The sequence below is a fragment of the Orycteropus afer genome, unplaced genomic scaffold (assembly GCF_000298275.1).
Source record: "Orycteropus afer afer isolate SDZICR_OR568_19922 unplaced genomic scaffold, OryAfe1.0 scaffold00047, whole genome shotgun sequence".
Lineage (NCBI taxonomy): Eukaryota > Metazoa > Chordata > Mammalia > Tubulidentata > Orycteropodidae > Orycteropus > Orycteropus afer.
This window is the reverse complement of record NW_006921634.1, coordinates 11885946-11900391: the sequence shown is the minus strand read 5'-3', so window position 1 is coordinate 11900391 and position 14446 is coordinate 11885946. Positions and strand designations below refer to the sequence as shown.

General features: G+C 34.0%; 1 pseudogene; it reads left to right on the top strand.

Annotated features, from left to right (window-relative positions):
* LOC103194694 overlaps positions 1 to 2125 on the top strand; it is a 5339-nt pseudogene extending 3214 nt beyond the window's left edge.
* Positions 2126 to 14446: the final 12321 nt, after the last annotated feature.

Sequence of the window (14446 nt, the reverse complement as noted above, 5' to 3'; positions counted from 1 at the left end):
AGAGAGAGAGAGAGAGAGAGAGAGAGATCTACATATTTGTTGTTGTTATGTGTCGTCAAGTCAGACCCAACTCATATTTAGATATATAGATATATGTACTTAGTGAACTTGTGCTACCCCTTTCATCCTTCTGGTCTGAACCCAATACATGTAAAACAATTTCCTGTTGAGTGGATCTGGAGGATGGACCAGAGATTTGAGTGAACGGCTGCAGGAGCAACCTCAAGGATTCTGAAGGAAGACTTCTGTCTGGTAATTTGTTTAATCAGTGCAGGTGAAATTAAGGAACAGTGGATGTAGAAAATGAACACATATTGAATGTGAATCCTACAGATGCTGATAATTTAAGTGACTTGTACTTTTCTGATGAAGAAAATGTGGTGACTGACGAAATAATGAATAAAATAAAAGGATATTTGTGCGCAACCAGGGATGCCTAAATAAATAAATAAATAAAAATAAATACAAGGATATTGGATTTTCACAGCCTTCATTAATGAACTAAGACCAAACAATCCAGTACCATTGAGTCTGTTATAACTCATAATGACCCTATAAGACAGAGTTGAACTGCTCCATAGCGTTTTCAGGGCAGTAAATCTCTAGAGAAGCAGAGAGCCTCGTCTTTCTCCCACAGAAGGGTTGCTGGGTTCAAACTGCTGACCTATTGCTTAGCAGGCGAGTCCCTTGTGCTACCAGAGCTTCTTTATTGATGAAGCTAGAATTAATGTAAAGACACAAAAGACATTATGGAAAAACTCATGCCCAGACTCTGGCAAAGGCAAGTCCAGCAGTGATAATGGATGTGAAACTCTTAGAAGTAGGGTAACTGTGACAATCAGTCCAAAGGGAGTTATTAGGTGATCCAGATTTGGGAAAATAAGGGGACTATTATAAGAAAAGTGCTCAGAGAAGTCAAGGTACCTGAGGTACATCTGGACAAGTGTATGACATAGAAGAGGTGGATGTGATAGATCTTAACTATGATGAAAAAAACAGGAGAGCTGTTGTTTATGAAACTGTAGTTCTGACTTTTGATGAAAGGGCAGTTGAGAGGATTTTAATGGCAACCATGCAGGAATATTTTGAGCAGGGAGATATTAATGAACTTAAGGGAAATGCTGAGAGATTTAAATCTTGGTGAAATAAAAATTAGAGTGTCAGTATTGGCAGTGTCCTTGGCATTGGAGGAAAAGGTTAGTTAAAAAGAAATGACATCTTAGCTTCTTTCTGATCTTTGTTGGACAATAATTAGCACAAGAGATGTAAAAAAGTCCTTTGATAACTTGTTGAAAAATGTACCTGAATTAGCACTGAACACTCCTGTAGCACCACAGTTGATGGTCCAGTTTATTGCTAGAGCTGCTGGATATGGAATTTTATGTGATACCTATATTGATAGCTTCAAATGAACTGCAGACTGTGTATAGGCTAGCGCTACTCTGGACAAGGCTACTGTGCTCCTGAGTATGTCTAAAGGTGGAAAGCTTAAAGACAGTGTGTGGGGCTCTGAACATGGGCAGCAACCAGTCTGTCAATCACCTTGTTAAAGAGATTGATAGGCTGCTGAAAGAATTTATATTCCCTGGAGACATATCAGAAGCAGAACAATGTCATAAGGAACTGGAAGTAGGTCATTACCACCATGAACTTGCTTCTGAAGCTATTGTAATGCTTTTGGAGTCAACTGGAGATAGAAAATTTAAAATGATTTTGTTAAAATCTTTGCAAATTTTCTTCCATTACTGTAGACATAGTGGCTAAGGCACTTGACTGCTAACCAGAAGGCTGGTGGTTCAAACCCACCAGCCACTCCTCGGAAGGAAGATGAGGCAATCTACTGCCATAGTGATACTGTCTCAGAAACCCAAGGAGGGGTCGCTGTGAGTCAGGTCTGACTAGACGGCACATAACAACAACAACAACAACAACATGAAAGAATTTACAGTGAAATTCCAGATATTGATCTGGATGTCCCATATTCATACTCTGTGCTTAAGTAATTTGTAAAAGAATATTTTCAGGTTGGAATAACTTCCAAACTCAGGGATCTTTGCCTTTCAAGGAACAGAAACTATTTTGTAACTGAAAGAGATAGAGGCATTTAAAACCAGAGAGGTATTAAATACGAGATCTCTTGCAGTCTTCGATGTCATAAAAATATACCTGAGTTGTAAGCACTATAAGCACAGTTTTTTTGTTTGTTTTTAAGGACTTGTTTTAGGTACAAGGCATTTCTGAAATTTTGTAAATTTACATTTTAGAGGAATTTTTAAAGGAAATTTTTCCTTATTTTTTCATTTTTTTTCTTTTGAGAGTATAAAAGAGGAAGAAAAATGTAGCAGCTTCTTAAGTGAAATATTCTAAGAAGCCACTTTTTGTAAGTTCCATGTTTATGACCTAATCATTCCAAGATTTGTATTCACATATGACTGCTACTCCTTTCTTTCAAGTGCAGTGTTTTTGTCATAAAATCACTGGTTTATAAAAAGCTTTATTTATGGGGTAAAGTTAAGCTGCTAAAATTCCATGTTGGTTACTGCTGTTGAAATATTATGCTTTGGGGTAGACAAAAAAAAAAAAAGAAGAAGAAGAAGAAATTATTTCTTTGTTTTAAGGAATTTAAAAAAAAATGAGTTTGTCAAGAGACCTAATCATCTTTCCGGGGAATGTATCGATTAGTCTTAAAGACTACCCAGCTCAGTAAGTGGTGACTGGAACATCTATTTTTGTACAAAACTGGAGAAATGAACCTGATTGTAGAAGAATGTATTATTAAAAAGAAAAGAGTAAAGCAGTAAAATAAATAAATAAAACAATTGTCATGTGGATGTCTAACAAGCATATCAAAATTCACAGGTGTTTTGGTTACCCAGTGCCACTTTGACGGGAATATATGACAAATGAGAATGGCTTGAACAAACAGGAGTTTATTCTTTCACAATTTTGGAGGCTTTAAATCCAAGTCCAATTGCCAGGCTCTAGAGGCTGGGAAAAACTCCTCAACCTTGGGCTTCAGCTTTGCCTTCTGTTCTCCGCCCACTGAAACTGGAGCTTTTTCTTCACTCAGCTGTTTTCTGCTGAGGGTGACAAGCCCGAGGTTGACAAGTAAAAAGGCACAGTCCCAATGTTACCAAACAACACAACAGGCCATTCGTTCAAGCCCATTGAAAGTCCCAAGATCGGCAGACCATGGCAAGCTGCTGAACAACGACTTGGCTACTTGCAAGGTTTAAGAGTGCCATAAGCTAAAGACCAATCCCAAGTTTCTCCTTATATACTGGAAGCAGCCCACATCCTAATGCAGCTACTTAGCTGCTCCAGGAGATTTCACCATGGAGTGGATTGCCAGTCTCATCACGGGAAATAACTGCCTCTAGCTGCTCAGCCACTCAACTAGGTCCAGCCAAATTGACATACAAACTTAATTACAACAGCAGGTTCAAAATTGAACTCTCAATTGAGCCTTAAATTTGATTCTTACACATTGTATTTTTATATTCTAGTAACTAGAATATTCATGTTTTTACCGTTACTTGAACTAAAAATTTCTTTTTCTCTCATACCTCATGTATTTAAAATCTGACAAGTTCTCACCATCTCCACTATAATGACACCAGTCCAAGACACCATAATTTCTTTAATCAGATTATTATAACAGCTTTCAAATTAGTCTTTTATCTCCTGTCCTTGTACAATCCATGGAATATTTAAGAGAAGTAATGTCAGATCTGTAAACACACAGAAGGAGTTGGGAAAATAAATCATTTCTAGTCTTATCATTCTTTGAAAGTCTACATTTATTCTCATCTGTCAACAAGTCTAGGACCTCCTCCACTAAGTGGTTTAATGGTGAGGAAAGCATCAAAAAGACAAAGAACTGTAAAATTGATGTAACTGCAGAGAATGAATGAAAAAAGAAGAGACAACTTGGAGGAGAAAAGTAGTAAAACATCTCATTGCATGTAAAGGTCATATATGAAAATCAGAGTAATAAGTGAAAACTATAAGGAAAAGAACAGAAACATTTTACTAAAAGGAAAAACACTGTTAAAATAACGACAATTAATGATAATTTTCTAACTATGCTTTGATTGGTAGATTACTGCTAGTGGTTGAGGTTCTAAATAATCAGTATTATTTTTCCCTTTAATCTATGCTAACTAAAATTACTATTTTGAAATAATTATATACATGAACATTTTAAAAAATCTCTATAAAACTAGTCAATATTTAATGTACAATTGTGGTTATCAAATATTGAAACATAATTGAAGTTATCTGTTTGTCCTTCAGTCACAAAATTACACTCAAATGCACACTTGCACTTTAAAATGCTACATCCACATGTTACTCTTTACAAGAACAAATAAAAAAATAATTTTCAATATACTTTGGGTTAACTGTAATGATGAAGAAATTACATACTTTGATTAATTTAAATATTTCATTTCTGCATATTATTTTGATCATGTGTGAACTTTTAAAGAAAGGTCTGATATGGATTTGTTTACATTATTCCCAACTAGTAATTGGGAATAAAGAGTGTATTTGCAATTTTCTTTCTTTGGTAGTTTTGCTGCATTTTTATTTTACTTAAATGAAGCCCTGATAAGACTAAGGAGGAGGGTTGATTGACTTTCTATACTCAAAATAAATAGTAAAATTCTAAATAGAACATAAAATAGCCTCTCTTTTTATTTCCATAAGGAGTTCTGGTGGTATTGTGGTTAAGGCATTTGACTGCTAATTAAAATTTTGCTGGTTCAAACCCACAAGCTGCTTTGCAGAAGAAAGATGAGACAGTCTGCTTCTGTAGAGATTTACTGTCATGGAAACCCAATGGGGTTCGCCATGAGTTGGAATGAACTCAGTGGCAGTGGGTTGGGTTTGGTTTTTAATCTCCATAGAAGAAAACGGACTATTCAAGGTCCCGTTCTTCTCTCTATTCCTCTTTTGATCTAATCTTTGTCAGTCCTGTTAAAAGGATACCCTTTGTTCAGGAGCTATGGTGGCATAGTGCCTAAGGCATTTGATTGCTAACCAGAAGGCTGGAGGTTCAAACTCACCAGCCACTCCTCAGAAGGAATGTTGGGCAATCTACTTCTGTAGTGATACTGCCTTGGAAACCCAAGGAGGGGTAGCTATGAGTTGGGTCCGACTCAATGGCAGTGAGTTTGGCATTTTGGTTGGTTTTAAAGATATGATAATGGCCTCATAAAATTGTATTCCTAGTCAAGATTTAATTTTTGTTTGATACTCAATAGTATTATCAATCTAATTTTAGTTTATCAATTTCCCTCCTTGCTTTTCTTTATTTGTCTATATAGCCATGCTATGGGAGTACTTGGAGATGAGGTTTATATAGTTTTGTGTGAGAGGTACCAAAATAAGAAAGAAAAGAATGATGGGATAATAAAAAAAGATGGAATGTGTATATTAAAAAAATAAAAAATCTTTATTTTGACTCTAGGAGTAGAAAGGAGCAAGGAACAATCTTGTGTAATCATGGCACGTGTCAAGTTGTATGCATCTACAATACCGTAGAGTAAGAGATAAATTTATTTTTCTCAAAAACATTGAATGTTAAAATATTATAAAACTTTTTCTCTTACACACTCTTCTCTCCTCTTATCTGTTTATCTCCTATTATTTTTTCCTTTATCATGGTGTAGTGCCTAAGGCATCTGACTGCTAACCAGAAGACTGGCAGTCCAAACCCACCAGCCACTCCTCAGAAGGAAGGTTGGGCAATCTACTTCCATAGTGATACCACCTCAGAAACCCAAGGAGAGGTCTCTGTGGGTCGGATCCAACTCCACAGCAGTGAGTTTGTTTTTTTGGTATAAAATAAATAATGCATTTTCAGTGTGGTTTAGAATGCAGAAAAATGATCTAAACGGGCTTTAATATATGGAAACAAGGAGTTAAATAAATTGAACAGCAACCACAAAAAAGACCAAAGACTGTTTAGAAAGATATGTCAATATTTCAACAGACAGGAAATGAGGGCTCTTGTAGTAGTAGGGAAGATTACAGAACCCATTATATTTCAAAATATCACAGAGGATAAACTAAAGGTTTGAAACTGAATTTCAGTGAAAAAGAGGAAAGATGAATAAGGTGTTAGAGATTGCTCTGCAGTACGGACTGAGAAAAGAACACAAAGAAGAGGAGAAGATGCTGACTCTAACTCTATAGAATCACCATTTTAATTCATGATTTCCTGTTTTAATTCATAGCTTCACCACTTTCAAAGTTTTTATCCCCCCCCCTTTTTTTTTCTGTTATTGTTGTTGTGTTTTTTAACATTGGCCCTCCTTTCTGTCTACTCTAACCCTCATGGTCATCATGTGAAGGTGCCGATAGTGTATCTGCCTAACAAGGTTAGTTGTAGTAGCGATTACTTGAGATAATGTGTATAAAGTTTATATTAAGCCCTGTGCTCATTAATTAGTACCCAGCGAAAGATAGTGATAAGATTTCAGATTTTTTATGTCAAATATTAAATTTAAAATAAACACTATTTTTCATAAAGCTAACGATTTATTCTCTTCAATCTAATGAGTACTCCAAGATTTATTCATCCTAAATAAAGTGTGCTTTTTCTTACTTAACAGTAGTTAATTGAGCTTTGCCAAGGCACTTGACTTCTAACCAGGAGGTTGACGGTTCAAACCCACCAGCCACTCCTCGGAAGGAAGGTTGGGCAATCCTACTTCCGTAGTGATACTGCCTCGGAAACCCAAGGAGGGGTCGCTATGAGTCGGGTTTGATTCGACGGCACATAACAACAACAACAACTTTATATTAAGAATTTTTTTAAGTAATTTTTAAGTAGATCTAAATATAAAGCCATAATAAAAGGTAGTAACTTAGGGGAGAATTATAGGTCTTAGATAGCCAATGTTTACATTTTCTTGATTTTTGTAAAGTAAAACTATAACTTAGATAAATAACTACTCTACTGTTTTAAATAGAGAACAAAGAAAAGATTCTGAGTAGACTTAAAGTATTTGAACCTAGCTTGTCATTAATAACTATTAAACAGCTTGTTTAAAAGTAGTTATTGTGAGCCATTCAATGATGAAAACAAAGAATGACCTTTCAAATGTGGCAAAAGCAAGAAACCAAATCACCTGTTGCCATGGATACCATGTACTCTGAAAAGTCAGCTAGTTCTCTGTTAAAAAGTTGTAATAGCCAAAGAACAAACATCTTTTCAAATGTGACATTATTTCCTTTTGTAATTAAAGGTACTCACATTTTCTAAATATCTTATTTTAATTGCTTTTCCTCTAGAGTTTGAAGCAGTAATAGACTGAGCCTAGAATTGGACACCTGCCTCTCCCAGCAAGTAGTCAGCAGCGGAAATTTGTGAGATTGCACCCTTTCAATGCTAGCAGCCCACTGCTAACCTGTGACTCTTCTGATCTGATTTCCTGAGAAAGTGAAACAGGTTGTTTTTGTTAGCCCTGAAATTTTGTACTATAAAAGTTTATTTAAAACAATATAACTTGGAAAAAAAAAAAAAACACTAAATTTATAAATGCTGTGATTTCATTCATGTGTTTTTCTCTATTCTCCCCTTGTTGAGAGTTCATGCTGTATAGATCTTTTTTTTAATTTATTATTTTTATTTAGAAATGTACAGGTGAAACATATTTGAAATCATCTAGAAGCTTTCTTATCAACAATGAAGCAATTTACATTTACATTTTTATGGCTATTTGAAGACAGATTACTTGCCTAGATTCAAAAAAATGTTTAAGTGCATGCTCAAAGAAACCACCAGCCTCCTGGTTAGCAATCAAATGTCATAGACACTATGCCACCAGAGTTCCCGATTTTACTAATTCAAATTAGGAAGAAAATAAAGAAATATAAATAAAACACTGGTTGGAAGCTATTACAACTCATAAAATTACTTCAGTTTGACATATTGTGATAAAATGAAATATGTAGTATCATGTATACAAAGCACCCAGTATTTTATCAGGGTATGATGTTAAAAACAAAACAAAACAACAACAGCAACAACAAAAACTCACTGCCATCCAGTCAATTTCAACTCATAGTGACCCCCTTTGGGTTTCCAAGGCAGTAAATCTTTAGGGAAGTAGATTGCCCAGTCTTCCGTCCATGGAATGGCTGGTGGGTTTGACCTTCTGGTTAGTAGTCAAATTCCTTAGGCACTTGCCACCAGCGCTCCTTGAGTATGATGTTAGCTCTTGGTTTTCTTGCACATAGATAACCTTTACTAGTTTGAGAATGCTGTCTTTTCTTCCTAATTTGCTTAAAGATTTTGTCCACATTGAATCTTGAATATTTTCAAATGATCTTCTGCATCAATTTAAATGGCAATATATATTATTTTGTTATTAGCTTGATGAAAAGTGAATTGCACTGATTCATTTCGATGCAATCTGCAATAAACCACACTTGCTTATGATTCATTATCATTTCTTTATTGTTGGATTTGATTAGCTACATTTTTTGGTAAGAATTTTCTATCCATATTTAGGTAGAATATTGGTCTAATTTTAATATCTGATTTGAAACCTAATGAGTTACAAAATGCTGTTGGTACCTAAGGAGCTCTAGTGGCACAGTGATTAGGCATTCGGCCACTAACAAAAAAGGTCAGCTATTCCAATTGCTTTGTCTTGGAAAGATGAGGCAGTCACTGCCTTAAATTTTTACAGCCTTGGAATTCTTATGGGGCAGTTCTACTCTGACCTGTAGGGTCCCTATGAATTGATTTAATGACAGTGGGTTTCATTTTTGGTTTGATTGGTACCTAAAGAGTTGGACATGCTAACCCATTGAATTGGGAAATGTTATCTCTTCCTCTTTTCAAGAAGAATTTATGTAGAATTGGCTTTTTTTTTTTTTCCTTAAGTTTGCAAGAACTCAACTGAGAAGCCAAAGCTACCTGAAGTTTTATTTCATTTTTGTAAAATTTGACCTACAACTTCAAATTCATAGATATATGAAATTTCAGGTAATCAATGTCATTTTGAATGAGCTTGACAGTAAAGTTTTTCAAGGATTTCATACATTGCATCTACATTACCACATGAAATGTGGATATTTGTAGGTGATGATTCAAAAATACATGGATGAAAAATTTATATTTCTTTATTATCCTAATAATGTGTGTAGAATATTTAATTATTTCATCTTTCTTATTATTGCTCTTAAACTTATTTTTTTTCCTGATTAATTTGCCTGAGGATTAAAAATTTCATTGGCTTTTCGAAATTTCAGCCTCTAGTCTCATCAGTTTTCCTTTTTAATTGTTTTCTGCTCTGTTGTTTATGATCTGCTTCTTTCTGTGGGATTTTATTTGCTTTTTGTTTGTTTTATTTATTTAGTTTTATTTTGTTTGTTGTTCTTAACATACATGCTTATACAGACATTTGGCACTGTAAATTTTCCTCTAAGAGTTATTTTAGTGGAATTCCCAACATTTTGGTATGTTTTCAATTTATTCTGTTTATAACATATTTTATTTTTTCTTTGATTTCTTTGAAATATCTTATTTAGTTTTTAAATAGTTGTGGACTTTCTCATATATGTTTCTCTTATTAATTTCTAATTTAATTTTGTTGTAGTCAAAGAACATACTTGTGTGACTTGCATCCTTTTCAATGTATTGAAATATGTCATATGGCCTAGACTATGGTCTATTGTGGTATAGATTCCAAATATTGAAAATTATATCCATTGATGATGATATTTTCCTTTCTATAACTCATATTTTTAGATTCTTCTTTTTTCACCCTAAGGATTTCAACTATTTTGTTTGAAAATAAAACTCTATAAATTACCTTTAAAAATTTACCTTTCTTATCTAAATCTTCTGATGTAATGTTTCCTAGCTCTGTACATGTGATTATTTTTTTCCTTGTTTGTTTTGTATTTCTGAGTTGTGCATGCAAATTTTTGGGGTGCTATTGGTGAATCATATGAGATCTGGATAGAGTGTGTATTTCCAGGGAATATTTTTTATTTGCTTCTTCCATGTACCCCACATCTTTATAAACTTGGAACTTACTTTTAGTTAACTTTTCAGTTCCTGATCATGTTGATAATGTAACTTTATGCCATTAAACTCAATGAAGACAAACCTACAGACATAAAAATCTCCTAAGATAACTTTTTTCTCTTTCCCAAGCTCATGCCTATACAGATGTATTTCATTATCATATCATTTTTTTTTTCTTAAATATTTTTTTCTGGTCTACTCTTTTAGTAGTTATACATTTTTAAAGCTCTAGCCACTCCTCGGAAGGAAGGTTGGGCAATCCTACTTCCATAGTGATACTGCCTCGGAAACCCAAGGAGGGGTCACTATGAGTCAGGGCTGACTCGACGGCACATAACAACAACAACAACAACAGTTTTACATAGTGACCTTAATCTCCAATTTTTTACCTAGATAGACCCATTATAGACCTCTAGATTAAAGAGATGGACAAATACACTGTTAACATATATTCTGTCTCCTATATATACTATATATATATATATATACTGTATAATATAGACTATATATATATAGACTATATATATAGACTATATATATATACATACATATATATATACTATACTATATATACTATATATACTCCTATATATACATATATACTTTGATCTCTCAAAACCATCTTAAAAATATGCCAGTTTCTAAATTCACTATTTTCAAATGCCTACTCTGAATATGGCACACTGATCTATACCAGAATATGGCACCAAATTCCACAAAACAAAATATTAACATATCTATCTCTTTTTTCTCTCTTCTCTCTATTCCTTGCATTTATGCTATTCATAAATTTTATGAATCATCCATGTATTTTTGAATCATCACCTACAAATATCCAAATTCTTTTAATTTTCATTATATTTATTGCAATTGCTTATGACTCATTAGTTCATATCCCATTTATCCCTCATATTAGCATTAGAGAAATTTCTCAAATTGTTAGTTTCATCATATCATTAACTGATTAAACTGTTCACAGTTTCTAAATGGCATTAGGCCTTCTGTGATGACTCTCTGAGTTCCCTCTCTTTCATACTCATACTCCAGCTACTGGCACATATTTCAATTTCTTTTATTTGCCATGGTCTTACCAAGATGCCAACCTTCCACCAAGTACTTTTCCCTTGCTGGAACATCATTTCCACAAACTCTACTTTTCTAAGGTTTTACATAAATATTTAGACTTATGATTATATAATGTACATTAAATTTCTTATTATAATACCAATCATATTTCAGAATTATTATTTATTTAGTGTCCCTTTTCTGTATTATTACCTAAAATCTGTAACAGCATGGAGCATACCTATCCTATTTTATAATCTATTCTCAATCTCTACCACAATAGTTAGAAGCACAGTGAATTCTATGAGAGCCATGATTCAATAAGATTGCCTTGCTTTATCCAGATCTTTTAAGTTTTCCTCCTTTGATAGGGTGCAAACTTACCATTTTTTTAATCACTCTATATTTGTGAAAAATAGTTGAGTGCTCTTTCTCTGGTAGGTTTTTGCCTTACACAGGTCCTGACTCTCACAGGTTTTACTATAGAAGGTATTTAATTATCAAATTAACAAACATAATAATGATATGCATAATCACACTTACATTAGTAAAAGAACTAGAGGAGAGATTACTTGGGAATGTGTGTGTGTGAAGTTTGGGAAAGACTTCATGGAGAATGTTATTTGAGTTGGGTACTTGATGTTGAAAGATAGCTACATTATGAAAATGAGAACATGTCACAATCTGGGGAGAGAATTTACAAAGTTATGAAGTCACTGTAATGTCATTTACATATGGAAAAAGGAAAAAAATATTTGGCTGAAATGTTAATCTTGTGAAAAGAAGTAGAGGGGAGTAAATTTGAAATAGGAGATTTCCCACTACATTTTAGAGATTATTAAATTAATAACTGATGGTTAAGGGAATTTGTAGGAGCCAGCTTAAATTTTTGGCAAAGAAGTGAAATGAGTCAGTATAAGTTTTATGCTGTAATAATACTAATGTAGACAATAATTTTTTTTAAGAAAATACTTTTTATTGAAATATAATTTATGTACAGTGAAATACACAAAACTAAAGTGACATGGGTCAATTTTTTTTTTTTTTTTTGTAATGTTCCCTCCCTTACCCTCCCACCCCTGGCAACCAACAAAGAAAGTTTCTTTCCATGTATAAACCTTGTCTTCACCCTCCACAACAATGAAATAATACTATATTTGTCTATCTGTGATTGACTTCTTTCACTTAGCATAATGTCCTCCAACTTCATGTTATGCAGTGTTTTTCAGATTCTACATTATTCTTTAGTGCTGCATAACATTCCATTTTGTGTATGTACCACACTTTGGTCATCACTCTTCCATTGATGGGCACAAAGGTTGTTTCCATCTTTTTGCTATTGTAAATAGTGCTGTGATGAACATGGGTGTGCATATATCTGTTCTGTCCTGGCTGTCACCTCTCTAGGATATATACCTAGTAATGGGATTGCTGTCTCAAATGGTATCTCCAATTCCAGCTTTCTAAGGAATCACCATACTGCTTTCCACAGTGGTTGCATAACTTCACAGTCCCACCAGCAGTGTATGAGTGTCCCAATCTCTCCACATCCCCCCCAGCATTTGCTATTTTCTGTCTTGTTGAACATTTCCATCAGTGCTGGGATGAGATGGTATCTCATTGCTGTTTTGATTTGCATCTCTCTGATGGACAATGATCATGAGCACCTCTTCATGTATTAGCTGGCCACCTGAATATCCTCCTTGGTGAAGTGTCTATTCACATCTTCTACCCATTTTTCAATTGGATTATTAATCCCTTTGTTGTTGAGGTATTGGAGTTTTCTATAAAATCTTAGAGATAATTCTCTTGTCAGACATGTATTTATCAACAAATAGGAATTTGTTGCTGTCATTTTTGTTATGTGCTTTTTCGTGGTGTCGATTTCTTTGTTCCATATAATTTTCTATGCTGAGCTTGTTTTGTTTATAAATTGTGTTATCACTTCCTTCATTGCTATTGTTTTAGTATTTGCTAAATATTTGTGTGGGTCCTCTTTTTTATTTTGTTGTGAAGATTTATCATTTTTCTTTGAGGTTACTCTGTGAGTTACAGTTTTCTTCCCAAGTTTGGAAAAGTCCATTCTATCTTGTAGTTGTCTTGACTTCCCTACTATTTAGAAGTTCTGTAACTACACAACTTTTTCACTCTTTTTCATTTGTAGTTGTCCTCATTCATCAATTGGTATCTCTGGTTCCCTATTTACAATCTTGTAGGCTTATTTACTTTGGATACTTCCATAGCTGGGTTGGTTTCTGGGTTATGCCCTCATGTGTGTTAATGGTCAGTTGTTGTTGGCTGCTGTTGCTTCTTTGTCCAAAGGATTTCTTTTAGCATCTCTTGTAAGATTGGTCTGGTTTTAACAAATTCCCTTAATTTCTGTTTATCTGGAAATGTCCTAATTTCCCCATCATATTTGAGGAACAATTTTCCTGGGTATATAATTCTTGGTTGGAAATTTTTTTCTTTCACAATTTTATATATACCACCCCATAGTCTTCTTGCCTGCATGGTTTCTGCTGAGAAATCCAAGCTTAGTCTTATGGGTTGCCCCTTTGTAGATAACTTTTCATTTATCCTATGCTCCTTTCAGGATTTTTTCTTTGTCTTTGGTTTTGGTGACTTTGATGATGATATATCTTGGTGATTTTCTTTTGGGGTCTATCCTGTTTGGGGTTCATTGGACTTTCCGAATGGATATATTTTCATCTTTCATTGTATCAGGGAAGTTCTCCAACAAATCTTGGACAATTTTCTCAGTGGTTTTATTTTTCTTTTCCTGTTCTGGAATTCCAATTACATGTAGGTCATTCCTTTTTATGGTATCCCACGTGAACCTTGGGCTTTCTTCATTTTGTTTGATCTTTTTTTCTTTCCAAAGAAATACTGAGGTATTTGCCTTCAATCTTACTAATTCTGTCTTCCATTGATCCAATTCTACTCCTTTACCCATTCAATGTATTATCTATTTCTGACAATTTAGTATTAATCTTCTGGATTTCTATATGTAGACTGTATGATTTTTAATTTTTCATTTATTTTGTCATTTTGTTCTTGTATTGTCTTTCCAAATTGTTCTAGGGTTTTCTCTGTGTTTCCTCAATTTTGTCACTATTTTCCTTGATCTGTCTCTCAATTCACTGAAGATATTTAAATATAATTCTTTTAAATTCCTTATCAGGGATTTCCAATGTTGTGTCTTCCTCAGGGATGTGTTCTGGGTCTGTATCTGGGTCCCTTGTTTTTCCTGCTTTACCTTGCTTCTTTGTTCACAATGTGATGGTCTCCTGACTCCAAGGCATTGTGACATTTTTGTGTTTATATTTAATT